General features: G+C 48.7%; 1 long non-coding RNA gene across 1 annotated transcript; it reads left to right on the forward strand.

Moving 5' to 3' along the window:
* The first annotated feature begins 2,647 nt into the window (after positions 1 to 2,647).
* LOC117523634 lies at positions 2,648 to 12,508 on the forward strand. The gene is made up of 3 exons (XR_004564561.1): positions 2,648 to 2,725; positions 4,313 to 4,314; positions 12,496 to 12,508. It is a non-coding gene; the product is annotated as an uncharacterized LOC117523634 (long non-coding RNA).
* The last annotated feature ends 579 nt before the right edge of the window (positions 12,509 to 13,087 follow it).

Below are 13,087 nucleotides of genomic sequence, written 5' to 3' on the forward strand. Positions count from 1 at the left end.
AGTCATGAACTCATTACTAGTTAAAGTTAATGGAATACTCAGCTCAATAGAGCTCTGACTCTTTGTCAGCCTGGCTACAGTGCTGAAAAGAAACCTGGGGTTGTTCTTATTTTCTTCAATTAGTGATGAGTAGAAAGATGTCCTAGCTTTACGGAGGGCTTTTTTATAGAGCAACAGACTCTTTTTCCAGGCTAAGTGAAGATCTTCTAAATTAGTGAGACGCCATTTCCTCTCCAACTTACGGGTTATCTGCTTTAAGCTACGAGTTTGAGAGTTATACCATGGAGTCAGACACTTCTGATTTAAAGCTCTCTTTTTCAGAGGAGCTACAGCATCCAAAGCTGTCTTCAGTGAGGATGTAAAACTATTGACGAGATACTCTATCTCCCTTACAGAGTTTAGGTAGCTATTCTGCACTGTGTTGTTATATGGCATTAGAGAACATAAAGAAGGAATCATATCCTTAAACCTAGTTACAGCGCTTTCTGAAAGACTTCTAGTGTAATGAAACTTATTCCCTACTGCTGGGTAGTCCATCAGAGTAAATGTAAATGTTATTAAAAAATGATCAGACAGAAGGGAGTTTTCAGGGAATACTGTTAAGTCTTCTATTTCCATACCATAAGTCAGAACAAGATCTAAGATATGATTAAAGTGGTGGGTGGACTCATTTACTTTTTGAGCAAAGCCAATAGAGTCTAATAATAGATTAAATGCAGTGTTGAGGCTGTCATTCTCAGCATCTGTGTGGATGTTAAAATCGCCCACTATAATTATCTTATCTGAGCTAAGCACTAAGTCAGACAAAAGGTCTGAAAATTCACAGAGAAACTCACAGTAACGACCAGGTGGACGATAGATAATAACAAATAAAACTGGTTTTTGGGACTTCCAATTTGGATGGACAAGACTAAGAGACAAGCTTTCAAATGAATTAAAGCTCTGTCTGGGTTTTTGATTAATTAATAAGCTGGAATGGAAGATTGCTGCTAATCCACCGCCCTGGCCCGTGCTACGAGCATTCTGACAGTTAGTGTGACTCGGGGGTGTTGACTCATTTAAACTAACATATTCATCCTGCTGTAACCAGGTTTCTGTTAGGCAGAATAAATCAATATGTTGATCAATTATTATATCATTTACCAACAGGGACTTAGAAGAGAGAGACCTAATGTTTAATAGACCACATTTAACTGTTTTAGTCTGTGGTGCAGTTGAAGGTGCTATATTATTTTTTCTTTTTGAATTTTTATGCTTAAATAGATTTTTGCTGGTTATTGGTAGTCTGGGAGCATGCACCGTCTCTACGGGGATGGGGTAATGAGGGGATGGCAGGGGGAGTGAAGCTGCAGAGAGGTGTGTAAGACTACAACTCTGCTTCCTGGTCCCAACCCTGGATAGTCACGGTTTGGAGGATTTAAGAAAATTAGCCAGATTTCTAGAAATGAGAGCTGCTCCATCCAAAGTGGGATGGATGCCGTCTCTCCTAACAAGACCAGGTTTTCCCCAGAAGCTTTGCCAATTATCTATGAAGCCCACCTCATTTTTTGGACACCACTCAGACAGCCAGCAATTCAAGGAGAACATGCGGCTAAACATGTCACTCCCGGTCTGATTGGGGAGGGGCCCAGAGAAAACTACAGAGTCCGACATTGTTTTTGCAAAGTTACACACCGATTTAATGTTAATTTTAGTGACCTCCGATTGGCGTAACCGGGTGTCATTACTGCCGACGTGAATTACAATCTTACCAAATTTACGCTTAGCCTTAACCAGCAGTTTCAAATTTCCTTCAATGTCGCCTGCTCTGGCCCCCGGAAGACAATTGACTATGGTTGCTGGTGTCGCTAACGTCACATTTCTCAAAACAGAGTCGCCAATAACCAGAGTTTGATCCTCGGCGGGTGTGTCGTCGAGTGGGGAAAAACGGTTAGAAATGTGAACGGGTTGGCGGTGTACACGGGGCTTCTGTTTAGGGCTACGCTTCCTCCTCACAGTCACCCAGTCGGCCTGCTTTCCCGGCTGCTCGGGATCTGCCAGGGGGGAACTAACGGCGGCTAAGCTACCTTGGTCCGCACCGACTACAGGGGCCTGGCTAGCTGTAGAATTTTCCACGGTGCGGAGCCGAGTCTCCAATTCGCCCAGCCTGGCCTCCAAAGCTACGAATAAGCTACACTTATTACAAGTACCATTACTGCTAAAGGAGGCCGAGGAATAACTAAACATTTCACACCCAGAGCAGAAAAGTGCGGGAGAGACAGGAGAAGCCGCCATGCTAAATCGGCTAAGAGCTAGTAGCTACGCTAAGCTAGCGGATTCCTAAAAACACGCAAAGTGAATAATGTGTAAATAATTTAGAGGTGATTCAGCAGAAGGAGTGCTTTAGTTAAGGCACGTAAAGATTACACTGGGAAACAAATCGTAATCTAGATAACTAGATTACAGTAATAGTTAATAGACAGTATTAACTCAACCAATGCGTTGCATAATTGCTCCCCAAAATTGGAGGGATTTTAACTTTTGACCCCTGTAGGTGATTAGAGGTCAGCTCCATGATGCCTCGACATCTAAAAATAAACAGTTAATTTAGAATCTCTGTGCATTTATAACAAAATTAGCAATAGGTTAGCTATGCTGCCCCAATACCTGGAGGTGTTTTTGCTCCTGGACTCACAGCACCCTCTATTGTACCTCTAGACCACTGGTGAAGAAGGTGTGGCTTTTGGTTCCCCTACCCCCATGTTCACAATAGAAGATTTTTACTGCTCATCAAACCTGCTGATCCATGACAAGGAGGTGTACTGTTGCACCACCAAGTATAACTATTAGAAGCTTTCATACCATTCAAACTGCGGTTCTGAAAAAGACCCAGAAATTTGACCATTTACACTGTTATTAGCTTCTCACTATTAGCTTCAGGTACATGTGGAATCACATTTCAAGGTCTCATCAATATATAAAATATTCAACGGCAAGCAAAAGCTAGAACATAAAGCTAACATAACATGATCGAATATAGAGCCAAGAGAATACAACCCCAACTACACATAAAATGAAATTAATATAAAGCTACATGAATCTTTTCTAAACTAACCCCACTCATGAGTAACTCAGACTTCAGAAAGCTGAAAATAAGAGACTTCTTCAGCAGCAGGCTGCAAAAATAGAACGTTGCAGTTGCATAAGTTGGACACACAATGTCATGAAAATGATTAATTATTGTATAATCTCATAACGAACACTTCTGAGTGTAAAAAAAAAAAAACCTATAAAGGGCCTCAAATGGGCCAATAAAATGCCAATGCTTCTTTTTCGAGACAGCAGAGACATTTTAAATCAGAGGCCTGATTTTTCATCAGAGATGAAACAGCTCTTTGATTCCAAAAAGTAGTACAGTTAATCCTCTGCTAATTAGTTTTCTCACAAAGATTATAATTGTTATCACCTAGTATCTATCACTGAGCTGTTGGACTGAATAATACATGCAGATATAGCATCATAATGCATCATTTATGCTGTGACCTCCATTTACCCAAAGCTGAGGTCACACTGCCCACAGCGACCAGGGATTTGTTGATGTTGGCGCCTTCTCTGAGCCTGGCTCCTGTGGAGAGCGTGGCGTCAGCTCGCTCGCTACCTGCCAGGTCACCCAGGTGGATCTTACTCGGCGCCTCGGATAGCAATGTCGTGTCAAACTGTGCCTGTGGTGTGGAAAAACGTCACCCAACAGTTTTCATTTACCGCTAAAAGGCACCGTCACGAGTGAACACAGGTGGCATTGTGACAAAAGTGCTACTTAAACTGCTCTGAAGTAATTAAAAACATGCAGTAAGCACGGAAAAAAACATCATACATCACTAATAAACTGTAGTAGATTCAGGGAAATGTTAAAAGGGTCATATCACAAATGGTACCATTTCAGTTGGATAACAGAGGTCACTACGTGATTTAAAAGCAGATTTGAAGCATGGAAACAAAAACACATCTCAAAAGATACATTTTCAGGTCTCTAAAGTTGTGTTTAAGTTATTGCAGCAAGACATTTTTCACCAGTCTGTTGTGTGGGCCGCTGAAGAGGAGGTACTGCTGGCCCACCACCACCAGTCGGCGCCCTGCTTGGAGTGCGGGCTTCAAGCATGAGAGGGTGCCGAGACAGAGAGTGACAGCTGTCACTCATTTACACCAGCTGTCACCAATCACCTGCATCCCTACAAAAGCCGGATTATTACTCCACCTCCTCGCCGAGAAATCAACTACCGTGTAAGGTAATTCTCTGCTGTGATCGAGTATTAACTAATTGTTCTGTGTGCAGCCGTATTCCTGAGGAGTCAGTGTTTTTGGATTGGCGTGCAGTGAGAGTCTGCGACGTCTTCGCCTCTCACTCCATCCAAGGAGCCACTGTCAGGAGCTGCACGGGTGATTTTGTATCGGAGGTGGAGGTTTTCCCTCCTCGAAGATCTGTAGAAGAAGGATTACTGGGTGTGTGGATACACACTCACCATTAACTGTTTTTTCATCTTCTGCCAGCAGTACCAGGGTCTGCAACAGAAGACGGTGACCACCTGGGGACTCAGGACTTGGCGGCTCCGGTGTTCTTCAGGCCGTTGGTGGTGGAAGCTGTGTGGGTCCCGGCTCTCCGATCGCCAGAGGTCTCCTATCTTCGAGCCTGCTCGCACGTCACCTTGCGTTTAATTGGCATTATCTTTGTCTGTATCCAGTTGTGCGTTTCACACCATTAAATTGTACTCTTTGTCTTATCCATTGTCCGTTCATTTGCGCCCCCTGTTGCGGGTCCGTGCTACGACACCTCCCCAACAGGATTTCTCTGCCATTCGTCATGGATCCCGAGGGGCGTCAACCACAGCTTGAACAGCCAATGGGAGAACAAGGAGCGCAGGCGTCAGCAGGAGGCGTGGTAAGTGATCTGCAGCAAATCCTTACCGCTTTCACTGCTCAGTTAAATCTGGTAACCGAGCAGAATGCAGTCCTCAGTCGGAGGGTGAAGGCTCTCACCGCCAGAGTGGAAGCGCGCGACTCGAGCGCTGCTGCAGTGACTCCTCCTGCTGGCTCTGGGCCACAGATAGACGTTCCACTGGCCGTTCAACAAACCCCCCCACCGTCCCCTGAAGCATACATAAGCCCTCCAGAACCATACGGAGGCTGTGTCGAAATGTGCGCAGACTTCTTAATGCAGTGTTCGCGCGTTTTTGCACAGCATCCAGTTATGTATGCATCAGATGCCAGCCGGGTGGCTTATGTGATTAATTTGCTTCGAGGTGAGGCACGCGCCTGGGCTACGGCGCTTTGGGAACAGAATTCGTGGCTCCTGACGTCATACGCTGGGTTTGTACAGGAATTCAAACAGGTGTTTGATCATCCCAACAGAGGCAAGACCGCCTCGAGCGTGCTGCTGTCAATGAGACAGGGGCGCCGAAGCGCAGCTGATTATGCAGTCGACTTCCGCATCACGGCTGGAATAATGTTGCGCTCCGCGCCGCCTTCATAAACGGACTGTCTCCAGTCCTGAAGGAGCATTTGCTGGCTAAGGAGGAACCGCAAGATTTCGACGGGCTTATCAATTTGGTTATATGCTTAGACAACCGGTTGAATGAACACCGTCGGGAGCAGGCCGGGGGGCGTGGTCGGGCTCAAGCCGTCCCTCTTTCCTCCGGGTCCGAAAGGGTGTCGTCTTCCCCACGTTCCACTGCCAGAGGGCTCCGTGTGGCAACAGCTCCCCCTGCTGACGAAGCTATGGACACGAGCAGGGCCAAATTAAAATCAAATATAAGACAAAGGAGGCTGGCCCGCGGGGAGTGTTTTTCTGTGGCTCTTGTGAGCACAGGTTAAAAGACTGCCCCAGACGATCAAACTCCAACGCCCATCCTTAGGAACTGGGTTAAGGGTGGGCCATAATATGTACACGGGGAAAACCCATAAATCAGCACGAATCCCAGTAACAATCCTAAGTGGGGATTTAACCCTTCACGCCCCAGCACTGGTAGACACGGGGTCAGAAGGGAATCTGCTGGATAGCAGATGGGCCCGGGAAGTAGGGCTTCCTCTGGTGGCTCTGCCTTCACCATTGAAGGTGCGAGCACTAGATGGCACTCTACTCCCGTTAATTACACATCAGACACAGCCAGTGACCTTGGTTATGTCTGGGAATCACAGGGAGGAGATCGTGTTTTTTGTGACACCTTCTACCTCCCGAGTGATTCTGGGATTTCCATGGATGGTGAAGCACAATCCCCGGATTGATTGGCCGTCTGGGGTGGTGACGCAGTGGAGCGAAACCTGCCACAGGGAGTGTCTTGGATCCTCGGTTCCACCCGGAATCACAGCTAAAGAGGAGGTCAAAGTCCCCCCCAATCTGACGGCGGTGCCCGAGGTGTACCACGATCTTGCTGACGTCTTCAGCAAAGACCTGGCACTCACTCTTCCCCCGCACCGACCGTACAATTGTGCCATCGATTTGATCCCGGGCGCTGAGTACCCATCCAGTAGATTGTACAACCTCTCACGTCCGGAACGCGAATCGATGGAGACCTACATCCGGGACTCCTTAGCCGCCGGGTTGATTCGGAACTCCACCTCCCCGATGGGTGCGGGTTTCTTTTTTGTGGGTAAAAAAGACGGCAGACTCCGTCCATGCATTGACTACAGAGGGCTGAACGAGATTACGGTTCGCAATCGATACCCGTGGCCCCTGTTGGATTCGGTGTTCACGCCCCTGCATGGAGCCAAAATGTTCACCAAACTAGATCTTAGGAATGCGTACCACCTGGTTCGGATCCGGAAGGGAGACGAATGGAAGACGGCATTTAACACCCCGTTAGGTCATTTTGAGTACCTGGTCATGCCGTTCAGCCTCACTAATGCCCCCGCGACGTTCCAAGCATTGGTTAATGACGTCTTGCGGGACTTCCTGCACCGGTTTGTCTTCGTATATCTGGATGATATACTCATCTTTTCTCCGGACCCTGAGACTCATGTCCAGCATGTACGTCAGGTCCTGCAGCGGTTACTAGAAAACCGGTTGTTTGTGAAGGGCGAGAAGTGTGAGTTCCACCGCACTTCTTTGTCCTTCCTGGGGTTCATCATCTCCTCCAACTCCGTCGCCCCGGATCCGGCCAAGGTTGCGGCGGTGAGAGATTGGCCCCAAACAACAAGCCGTAGGAAGCTGCAACAGTTCCTCAGCTTTGCAAATTTCTACCAGAGGTTCATTAAAGGTTACAGTCAGGTTGTTAGCCCCCTGACTGCCCTGAACTCCACTAAAGTCCCCTTCACCTGGTCGGATCGGTGCGAAGCCGCGTTTAGGGAGTTGAAACGCCGGTTTTCGTCTGCACCAGTTCTGGTGCAGCCTGATCCTACTCGCCAGTTCATAGTGGAGGTGGACGCCTCTGACTCAGGGATAGGAGCCGTTCTGTCCCAGAGCGGGGAGTCCAACAAGGTTCTCCATCCATGTGCCTACTTTTCCCGCAGGTTGACCCCCGCTGAACGCAACTATGACGTGGGCAATCGGGAACTCCTCGCGGTGAAGGAGGCTCTTGAAGAGTGGAGACACCTGTTGGAGGGAGCTACGGTGCCTTTCACGGTTTTCACGGACCATCGGAACCTGGAGTACATCCGGACCGCCAAGCAGCTGAACCCCAGGCAAGCCCGCTGGTCCCTGTTCTTCGGACGCTTTGACTTCCGGATCACCTACCGTCCCGGGACTAGGAACCAACGATCCGACGCACTGTCCCGGGTGCATGAAGAGGAAGCCAAGGCCGAGTTGTCAGACCCCATCGAGACCATCGTTCCAGAGTCCACTGTCGTGGCCACCCTCACATGGGACGTGGAGAAGACCGTCCGGGAGGCCCTGGCAAGGAACCCGAACCCGGGGAACGGTCCTAAGAACAGACTCTACGTCCCACCAGAAGCCAGGGCTGCCGTCTTGGACTTCTGCCACGGATCCAAGCTCTCCTGTCATCCCGGAGTGCGTAGGACTGTGGCAGTAGTCCAGCAGCGCTTCTGGTGGGCGTCACTGGAAGCCGACGTCCGGGACTATGTCCAGGCCTGTACCACCTGTGCTAGGGGCAAGGCGGATCATCATAAGATCAGCGGCCTCCTCCAGCCCCTGCCTGTGCCTCATCGCCCCTGGTCTCACATCGGCCTTGACTTCGTCACGGGTCTCCCGCCGTCCCAGGGCAACAGAGTCATCCTCACGATAGTGGACCGGTTCTCCAAGGCGGCCCACTTCGTGGCCCTCCCGAAGCTCCCGACGGCCCAGGAGATAGCAGACCTCCTGGTCCACCACATCATGCGTCTGCATGGGATACCATCGGACATCGTTTCGGATCGTGGTCCCCAGTTCTCCTCGCAGGTCTGGAGGAGTTTTTGTAAGGAACTGGGGGCCACCGTAAGTCTCTCGTCCGGGTATCACCCACAGACGAACGGCCAGGCAGATCGGGCGAACCAGGAGTTGGAACAGGCCCTCCGCTGCGTAACCTCCGCGCATCCGGCGGCTTGGAGTGACCATCTGGCCTGGATCGAGTACGCCCACAATAGCCAGGTCTCATCTGCTACCGGCCTCTCCCCTTTTGAGGCGTGTTTGGGGTATCAGCCCCCATTGTTTCCACTTGTGGAGGGAGAGGTCGGGGTCCCCTCAGTCCAGGCCCACCTGCGGAGGTGCCGCCGGGTGTGGCGGACCGCCCGTTCTGCCCTGTTGCAGGCCCGGACGAGGGCTAAGGCCCATGCAGATCGCCGGCGTTCCCCGGCCCCTACATACCAGCCTGGGCAGGAGGTGTGGTTGTCGACTAAGGACATCCCACTGCAGGTTGAATCACAAAAAGTCAAAGACCGGTTCATCGGACCTTTCCCCATAATCAAGATCCTCAGCCCGGCCGCAGTGAAGCTGAAACTCCCAGCTTCACTGCGGATTCACCCAGTGTTTCATGTCTCCGGGTTAAAACCATACCACGCCTCACCACTCTGCACTCCTGGACCCGTACCACCTCCTGCCCGTATCATCGACGGGGAGCCGGCATGGACTGTTCGTCGGCTCCTGGACGTCCGTCGGAAGGGCCGGGGTTTTCAATATCTGGTGGACTGGGAGGGGTACGGACCCGAAGAACGCTCCTGGGTGAAGAGGAGCTTCATCCTGGACCCGGCCCTCCTGGCCGATTTCTACCGCCGACACCCGGACAAGCCTGGTCGGGCGCCAGGAGGCGCCCGTTGAGGGGGGGGGTCCTGTTGTGTGGGCCGCTGAAGAGGAGGTACTGCTGGCCCACCACCACCAGTCGGCGCCCTGCTTGGAGTGCGGGCTTCAAGCATGAGAGGGCGCCGAGACAGAGCGTGACAGCTGTCACTCATTTTCACCAGCTGTCACCAATCACCTGCATCCCTACAAAAGCCGGATTATTACTCCACCTCCTCGCCGAGAAATCAACTACCGTGTAAGGTAATTCTCTGCTGTGATCGAGTATTAACTAATTGTTCTGTGTGCAGCCGTATTCCTGAGGAGTCAGTGTTTTTGGATTGGTGTGCAGTGAGAGTCTGCGATGTCTTCGCCTCTCACTCCATCCAAGGAGCCACTGTCAGGAGCTGCACGGGTGATTTTGTATCGGAGGTGGAGGTTTTCCCCTCCTCGAAGATCTGTAGAAGAAGGATTACTGGGTGTGTGGATACACACGCACCATTAACTGTTTTTTCATCTTCTGCCAGCAGTACCAGGGTCTGCAACAGAAGACGGTGACCACCTGGGGACTCAGGACTTGGCGGCTCCGGTGTTCTTCAGGCCGTTGGTGGTGGAAGCTGTGTGGGTCCCGGCTCTCCGATCGCCAGAGGTCTCCTATCTTCGAGCCTGCCTGCACGTCACCTTGTGTTTAATTGGCATTATCTTTGTCTGTATCCAGTTGTGCGTTTCACAACATTAAATTGTACTCTTTGTCTTATCCATTGTCCGTTCATTTGTGCCCCCTGTTGCGGGTCCGTGCTACGACACCTCCCCAACACAGTCTCTTTTGTGATCAGTGAGATTAGTATCGGACAACTATGTAGATTGCCAGTTGTGCAGGTTAGTGCATCTGCTTTCAAACCAGAAGGCACTCAGTTCAAGACCACTCGTACCCATTGTCCGTCTAATGTGGAGTTGCGTCAAGAAGGGCATCGCATATTAAATGTGCCAAGTCAACATGCAGATCCATATCAAATCTTTTGTTGTGATGTATTGCAAAAAGGGAGAAGACACTTCATCTGTATTGTTAAAGTCCAACCAGCTACAAATGGGTAACAGCATTGGCTGGGGAAGTAATCTGCGATAGACTAGCAACTTGTTTGGGAGGAGTTATAGACTCTAATCTGTTTCACATTATAGAATTTGGGGATAAGCATTGGCACGTGTCCCATGTTAAACAAGAATCCAGGTATAGACTTCTATTTTTTATGTCACAGAGCCATTTCAGTCTTGCGTTACACAAGGAATAAGAGCAATGGAACAGCATGGAACAGCAATTACACCCTCAAGTCTTCCTGAAAATGATGCCACAAGCTTGGTGCACCTATATTTGGGAGGTTTTGCCCATTCCTCTTTGTAGTACCTCTCAAGCTCCATCAGGTTAGACGGGGAATGTCTGTGCACAGCCATTTTCAGATCTCTCCAGAGATGTTCAATCAGATTCAGGTCTAGGTTCTGGCTGGGCCACTCAAGGACATTCACAGAGTTGTCCTGAAGCCACTCCTTTGGTATCTTGACTGTGTGCTTAGGGTCATTGTCGTACTGAAAGATGAACCATCACCCCAGTCTGAGGTCAAGAGCGCTCTGGAGCAGGTTTTCATCCAGGCTGTCTCTGTGCATTGTTGCATTCATGTTTTCCCCAACCCTCAATCCAGTTCCTGCAACTGAAACCATCCCCACAGCATGATGCTGCCACCATCATAGTTCACTGGAGGGATGGTGCCTGGTTTTCATTCTAAAGACTTCAATTTTTGTCTCATCAGGACAGAGAATTTTGTTTCTCATGGTCTGAGAGTCCTTCAGGTGCCTTTTGGCAAACTCCAGGTGGGCTGCCATGTGTCTTTTACTAAGGAGCAGCTTACGTCTGGACACTCTACCATACAAGCCTGATTGGTGGATTGCTGCAGAGATGGTTGTCCTTCTTGAAAGGTCTCCTCTCTCCACAGAGGAATGCTGGACCTCTGATAGAGTGACCATCAGGTTCTTGGTCACCTCCCTGACTAAGGCCTTTCTCCCTCGATCACTCAGTTTAGGATGGCGGTCAGCTCTCGGAAGAGTCCTGGTGGATCTGAACTTCTTCCATTTACAGATGATGGAGGCCATTGTGCTCATTGGGACCTTCAAAGCAGCAGAAATGTTTCTGTACCCTTCCCCAGATTTGAGCCTTGAGACAATCCTGTCTTGGAGGTCTACAGAGAATTCCTTTGACTTCATGCTTGGTTTGTGCTCTGGCATGCACTGTCAACTGTGGGACCAACAGGTGTGTGCCTTTCCAAGTCATGTCCAATCAAATGAATTTACCCAAGGTGGAGGCCAGCTGAGCTGCAGAAACATCTCAAGGATGATCAGTGGAAACAGGATGCACCTGAGCTTAATTTTGAGCTTCATGGCAAAGGCTGTGAATACTTATGTCCATGTCATTTCTTGTTTTTTTTTTTTTTATTTTAAATAAATTTATAAAAATCTAAAAAAAAAAAAAGTTTTTCACATTGTCATTATGAGGTGTTGTGTGTAGAATTTTGATGAACAAAAAAATGAATTTCATCCATTTTGGAATAAGACTGTCCAGCCATCCAGCTATTGTTTATACCTGCCTACTCCATTTAAGGGTCACAGGGGGCTGGAGCCTATCCCAACAGTCATAGGGCATGGGGGGAGGGGGGGTTCACCCTGGACAGGATGCCAGTCTGACGCAGGGCCACTATAGACACAAACACATTCACACCCACATATGGGAATTTTAAAGTTTCCAACTCACCTAACCTGCATGTCTTTGGGAGGAAACCAGAGCACCCGGAGGGAACCCAAACAAACATGGGGAGAACATGCAAAATCCACACAGAAAGGCTACAAGTGGGAATCGATCCCATGACCTTCTCGCTAGGCAACAGTGCTAAACACTAAGCTACCGTGCTGCCTGGAATAAGGCTGCAATATAACAAAATGTGGAAAAGGGAAGAGCTGTGAATACTTTCTGGATGCATGGTAGATGCATCTTAAGTCTAAACTTGAAGGTCTCTACAGAATCTGACTGTCTTGTCTACACAGGGAGCTCATTCCACAAAACGGGCATGATAAGACAAGGTTCTGTGGCCTGCAGACTTTTTATTCACCCAAGGGACACAAAGTAGTCCTGCACCCTGAGAACATAGAGCCCGGGACAGTACATAGAGCGTAATTAGGGCAGCTAGGTATGGAGGTACTAGTCTGTGAATAATTTTACACGTTAGTAACAGAACCTTAAAATCTGACCTCACAGAGACAGGAAGCCAGTGAAGAGATGCCAAAATAGGTGTAATGTGATCAACTTTCTGCTTCCTGTCAAAACTCTGGCAGCAGCATTTTGAAATTAGAAGCACTCAGAGAGTGCAAACCTCCGCCAAGGCCATGGGGTCACTGACACCATAACATCTACACACTGTGGAATCACTGAACCTAAAAAAGTCTAACGATGTTTGCTCAGTAGTAAAAAAAAGTTTCATCTGCTGTGACTGGATAGCATGTATCCTTAGCGCTTGGCATCACAGTTTATTGCAACTTGCACCTTTCCCAGAAGCTACTGTCATCTGAGCACTGATATTGACATTGCATGTGCTTATAGACAAAAACAAATAAGAGAAAATTCAATTTATTATTCAACTAAACTGCAAATATATGAATTTTTTAACATTTATGAAACACTTCTCTAAACAAGGCCATAGGGTCACTGACCCTAAAGAGATTCCCTCCTTGGCACAGTGATCTATTCAACAATTCAGTGTTACAACCCAAACTATGATACATACACTTTTCTTTCCTTTATATTTGACATCCTTGACCATGAAAACATACCACTAGAACTTGGAATCACTTTTATGTCTTTATTAGTTC

This window comes from Thalassophryne amazonica, chromosome 13 (genome assembly GCF_902500255.1).
Source record: "Thalassophryne amazonica chromosome 13, fThaAma1.1, whole genome shotgun sequence".
Classification (NCBI taxonomy): domain Eukaryota; kingdom Metazoa; phylum Chordata; class Actinopteri; order Batrachoidiformes; family Batrachoididae; genus Thalassophryne; species Thalassophryne amazonica.